We start from the raw sequence: 6,479 nt of genomic DNA on the forward strand, positions 1-6,479 counted from the left end.
AAACATGTAAGCAACATAACCACTACAAGGGTCTAATATTTTCATCCAGACAGTGACTCCTAAAGACAGTATGCTAAATCTTTGCATATAATATGTGCTGCTATGCAAAAACATGTTGTGCGTGAAATGGCTATCTGGTGTAATGGTTATATATGTGTAGATAGCTACGGAAACCAACCCAAACAGGATTAATATGAAGATATTATGCATGGTCTTTAGGACAGCATTGAGGAACATAGCCTTGTTTCCTCATTTCCACCAGCACACTTGCTCACTCATTAGGCAAATGGAAACTGGGAACTGGGGGAATCAAACCCTTGTCTACAGAAAGGTCATAACACAGCAGATTAAGGCTATGAGCTGTTAATGTGCCTAATGACTGGGTATTGTTTATTTCAGTGATTTGAGCTACATTTAGAAAATGCATTTTAATAGAACAAAATGCCAAAAAGAGTCTGCTGACAAGAACAGAACTGGGTATTGACTGCGCAGTTACTGTGTACCGTAATGCATAATGAAATTTACCTGTGAGTGAACAAATGGTTACTTTTGGACAAGGTTCACTGGGTGCTTATTTGATGCTACCCTTGCCTTTCCTACTGGGCTAACATATTTAGTTGAAAGACTAATGTCTGTTTACTTTTAATCCATTCTATTCTATTTTTTTAAGAATTAATGGCAATAACTTAAAAAATCCTAAGTAAAACTGTCTTATTGTCTTAAGTCATTCATTGTTTTGCTTCTGAGTGTTAATTCTAGGTTTACTTTGAAAGTATGACATCTTGTTTTTTCCCTTAAGACCATCTGATCAGCAAAATGCTAATAAACACTAAACAATGTTTATTCTGACAGACATTAAAGCAGATCCCATCTTCATATGGTACAGGATATTGTAAAACCTGTCTTGCTGAAGTACAGGGTCCTGGTGACAAGAAATATATATTAGCTGCCTGCATTTTTATCCTTTGAGACTATATATGTATTGATCTAGGGGATGAACAGAGGCATCTTTTGCTTTGCTGTCACCCTTTTCAATCAGATATTGATTTTTTTTCCTGGTATATGGGTGGTTATATCTTCTCCTTTGTCTGTCTCTCTCTAAACACTAATCCTAGAATATTTTAAGGCTGCATTACATTTGAATGACACCCTGGAAAGTAAAAATGTTTATACATCTTGATGAGATCTGAGAATCTTTTTGCACAGCATATCACTAATATTTTGATTTTCAAGATTTTCAAACAAAATTTCTTTTAATTATATCTGTGTTAGAATCAATGTCCCCAGAGTCTGATATTACCTAACCAATACCTCTAATGCAGTTTCAGCCAAATAACTTTCATTTCATGTTTCACTACGATTTCTTCAAAATATATTGCATAACCCTTCCTTCTGTACTGGTATAACCAGATAATTGTGTATCTCAGATGATAACGTAGCTGAACATTTTTTCATATCCTAAATACACCACTTAAACAGCTACATATATAATGCAAGGTATATATATATATATATAGAGAGAGAGAGAGAGACAGAGAGGGAGCACAGAGACACAATTATTGGAATTTGGTAGTGATTAATGACCATGCAGCACACCTCTCAACCTGCAGACATTGAAAATAGGTACAAAGATCCTTGAAATGTGTGTACATATAGCCAAATATCAATACATCTAATTAACATAAAATGTGAACACCAAATAGCACAAAACTCTTAGCACTTCCAGTTGGAATATAAGATATTACCCAGAAGCACATGTTTAAAGCAAAGAGTGAGAAAATGATGGAAAAATCTAAGCACATTATAGAACAGACTGGAACATCTAAGATATATAGACATAGATATATAGGTACATGATCACTAGGCTATTGATCTTCGAGGATCTTTAGAAGCCTAGCCCTGCATTGCCATGAAGTTTTTAGCCCTTGTAATTTAAGTATGACTAATCTAGAGCCAGGCAGAGCATTTGCATTCAAACTGCATCCATAAGAGAGAAGGGTGCTATACCAGGGTTGAATTTGTGATTTCCCCTTCCCTTTTGTCCAGGTTACATTCAAATAGAGTAACAGACATATTTTTCTTTATGTCGGGAGGAAGACAAAGAAGTGCTATTCTCTGTGATACACATCAATTCCTTTAACATGTTCTGTTTATGTTGCAGAAGAGATTAAAATCTCTTGATGGGGTGTTTATGCTACTGCTGGACTTGAGGATGTGCAATAGCTCTGACAGGGTATGATTTGGTGAGTCTCAGTCAATTCCTAAGTAAATTTAAGCTTATTTTTCTTTGGGAAAACATTTAATTATTTATTTATTTATTTATATTTGTTGACCGGGAGTGTCCGACTGGACGTAGGTCCATTTTCAGCAGAGGCCCTGGGAGAAAAGCTCCACAGTTAAAATAAACAGACAGTAGTTACATTGGATTACATAGCGATTAACAATTTAACATAGAAATTACTTACAACATATTTACAGATGAAGAACATAGTACATCAGTAGACAACTAGAATCTTTGTCTGTGAAGTACATAACAGACATTAACAAACGTTACAATAAGAAGTTCCTGCTGTATAATAAGTACTAGGCTTATGAGCATCTGAGCTTTCTATAATCAAGGTAGTTAGTGGAGTGGAAAGAAAGGTAGTGGTTGGATGGGGTGGGTGATATTAAAGTGGGAGTTGCAAGGGCATAGCCAGCATGTTTTTAGGTGCGCTTTTAGTAAAGTTTTGAAGTGGGTGCATGATGGTATGGAGGCAATTGTGGGTGGGAGGTAGTTCCATAATTTGGCTGTGGTGCAAGAGAATAGTGCTTCACCAGCAGAGTTATTGGCTTTAGTGATCTGCAAGTGATTTTTATTGTTGGATCTTAGTGGTCTGGTGGTGCGATAGGGTTGGAGTAGATTCTGGAGGGATGGGACATTTAGTGGATGGTTTACTAGTTTGTGGGCGAGTGAGAGTTGATACCATTGAAGGAGGTGAGGGAGTTCAAGCCAGCCCAGTTCAGCAAGTGAGAGACAGTGGTGACTACAGTAGGATGCCCCTGTGGTGAATTTGGCGATTTTGTTGTAGCAGGTCTCTAGCTTGTTTAGATCGCATTGCCTTAGGTTGGTATATATTGGAGAGGCATAAAGTAGGGTGGAGATAAGGTGGGAATTTGCTACTGAAATCTTTGCTGCTTTGGTGAGAAGTTGCTTATTTCTGTATAGCGCTCCTAGTTTTTTGTGGACTTTTTTTATGGTCATGGATATGTGAATGTCAAATTTTAGTTTATTGTCTATTTCCACTCCTAACAATTTGGTGTGTTCAGTTGGTTATATCGTGGTATTGTATTTTGCTGTGATGTTAAAGTGAGAGTTGTTTTGAGTATGTTTGGTGGGTTGGAAGATGAGTAGTTTAGTTTTGTTTGGGTTGAGTATTAATTGGGCATTGGATAACCAAGTTTCAACAGAGGAAAAGGCTTCCTGTGTGACTTTTTGCAGTTTGGTTAGGGACTGGGCTGAGCAGATGATGGTTGAGTCATCTGAGTGCTGTATGAGTGTGCCATGTTTGGTGGCAGAGGCTAGATTATTGGTGAAAACAGAGATGAGTAGGGGTCCAAGGATGGATCCTTGGGGAAACCCTATGGAGACAGGTAGTTGGGGAGATATGTCATTCTGCCATAAAACGGATTGTTGGCAGTCAGACAGGTAACTCTGAAACCAGTTGGTGACTGATTGTCCTCAATAACCTATCCTTCTCATAGAGATAAGTTGTTTGTGTGGGACCTTGTCAAATGCTTTATATAGGTCTAGGAATGAAGCAGAGGAGAGATAGCCATTGTTTTTATGCTGAAGGATAGTGTTAGTAAAGGAGAGTAAGGCAGTGGTGGTGCTATGGTTTGGTTGGAAACCATGCTGAGTATTGGAAAGGAGGTTGTTAGTAAGGAGGTAGTCTGAGACCTGAGAGTGTGTGCATCTCTCTAGTATTTTGGAGAGTGGAGAGAGAATAGCTATGGGGCAGTAATTAGTTAGTTCTGTGGATATAACATGATAGTTAAGCCCTAATATTTTGGAGAGGACCTGGGTCTGAGAGCCATTACAATGGTGCAGCTTTTTTTCATTATAGATCAGTCACTTGTCAGACTATGTTGTTGTTGTTTGTATTTCGGCTTTTCCCAGTTAGGGGTCACCACAGCGGAACTCCGGTCCACTAATGATTGGCAGTTGGTTTTTTATGGTATCGAGTTGCCAGCCCGATGCCCAACCTTCAACAAAGGCACGCCCATTCAACGCATGTCTTTCGAACGCCCACTTGACTGCAGGGAGGACATGCAGACTCCACACAGAAGGCACTCCCAACCCAAGCTGAGAATCGAACAGGAAAACCTCTTGCTGTGAAGCAACAATGCTACCGCTGCACCACCGCGGAAGTACTCAGAAACTTCAGATGTGTAGTTAATTTAGTGCTGCATACAGTCTGATAAGTGAATATGCGCCATCTTTTTTTTTTTTTTAATTATTGTTGCCTATAATATGTTGATCATAGAGTTGCTTTCTGGTACTAGATTGCTTCAAAAATCACATGTGGTGGGGGGGTAGGATTCAGAAAAAGTGTGAAGAGGTAAATTAAACCTGAAAATATAGACATACCTCCAAAAATAGGTACATCAATAGACATACCTCCAAAAATAGGTACATCACGTGCAGGGTAAATCAGGTTTGAAAATAGGAATGTTCCTCCAAAATAGTGATATTTGAGAGGTCTACCACTCGGCCAAGTGCAGGTGCTCCTTTACCCTAATTTATATTTATTTACTTACTAGCTAAGCAAGTAACATGACTAAATGGACCCCCTTCCATGGCTTAAGCCAGTTTTACACAAGTAAATGCAATATAATGTGCTAGTAGGATTCAATTCAATTAAAAAGTTCATACAAATAAAATACTACTAATTCAGGCAATCAGTTTAATAGTGATATGTGCAAAGTAAGTAACATCACATTATATACTGCAAAAAAGTGGTCAACCAGCAAGGATTCAAAAACTAATGTGCTGCAAAGTACCTTAAGGATTACTAAAATTTATATTTCTACATAGAAAACTATTTGTATACAGATAGTAAAGAATGAAGAAACAAAGAGCTATAAAGATAAATAAAGAGAACTAAACATTTTAGCTTACTTAAACTGGCCAAGAGGTAGTACTGATGGACACTGAAACTGAGAAACAAAATGTTGTAAGCCTGGAGTGTTAGCACTGCTCTGTGAAGAGCTGATATAGTTTAAATGCAGAAATGACAACCAGGTGTAAATGATTGCTACAACTCAGAATGAAATATAATGAAGACAGAAGTAATTGGACTAGGGGTGAAGTTATCTTTGAGGTATTTAAGCAATGTGCAAGATGGCTTAAACAGGAAAGATTTGGGGTATACCAATCTTTAGAACTCTAATTCAGGAAAACATATAGTAGAGAAGGGAGAAAAAAAATGAAAACAAACCCCCAAGGAGCACTTATTGCCATTTAGGGAGAATACAACTAGAGAGTGAGGATAAACTAAGAGGAAACAATGTTATATCCATAGAGAGGAATGATAGTTTATTCAGTAGGTAATCAAACGTGCAGACTAAGTAAAACAATATTTTAAGCAAGCATATTTACAAAGAAGTAAGAATCCATATGAGATGTACACATAACCCATTAGGATTAGACAGTTGTGTGATATAAAGAAGTGTTTGAGGACCAAATAGCAGGTGAAGTAATAGAAGAAGCTTTATCCCAGTGCAGTAAGGAAAAGGAAGTGTGAATAAGTGAAGACTCCTTTATCCTCTGTTCTATATGGTAAGTACTGGAGGTAACTAAAGCACATGTGAAAGGGCAACCCAGCAGATATTATTAAGGGGTTTATGAACTAGGGCAACAGAAGCAGGCTACCTCTCTCAAGGATAGATAGAGCACTTTAGACAACCATAAAGCTTGTGGTACTTCACTGTCAATGTTACCAGGTTAAAAAAGAGCTGCTCTGCTATTTCTGCTTGTACTGTTCTGCTGGAGGTGTATTATTATGGTAGACTGAAGTCTTATTTTCCCCAAATGAACCAGATATGACCTCCTGCGTTTCAGCTTTGCTTCAAAGGATGGAGGAAGCAAATGGCAATGATCACCTCTGGCCCTGCATGGCAAAAGAAGGAAATGGACTTTACAGTGTCATTTTAAAGATATTAGTGCCAAAATAACATGATTAAATCAGCACAGCAGAGTCATTTAAGTGGGAGTGCATGCAGACATTTTTTAATAAGCGGATATGAGTGATGGATGAATGAAAATAGTTGGATGTTGTCTGCTTTGGAAAATCAAAAAAGTAACATGGTGGAGGTCAGTTACAGTATGCAGCAGTACTGATTAGGAGACTTATTGTGAACTCAGTCTACAAGGAAAAAGCTTTCCTATGTGTTTCTGATTTTCCTTCAAGAAAGTCATAATCACGTGTGTACATTCT

This window comes from Protopterus annectens, chromosome 14.part0 (genome assembly GCF_019279795.1).
Source record: "Protopterus annectens isolate FY-2018-M chromosome 14.part0, PAN1.0, whole genome shotgun sequence".
In the NCBI taxonomy this organism is placed as follows: Eukaryota; Metazoa; Chordata; order Ceratodontiformes; family Protopteridae; genus Protopterus; species Protopterus annectens.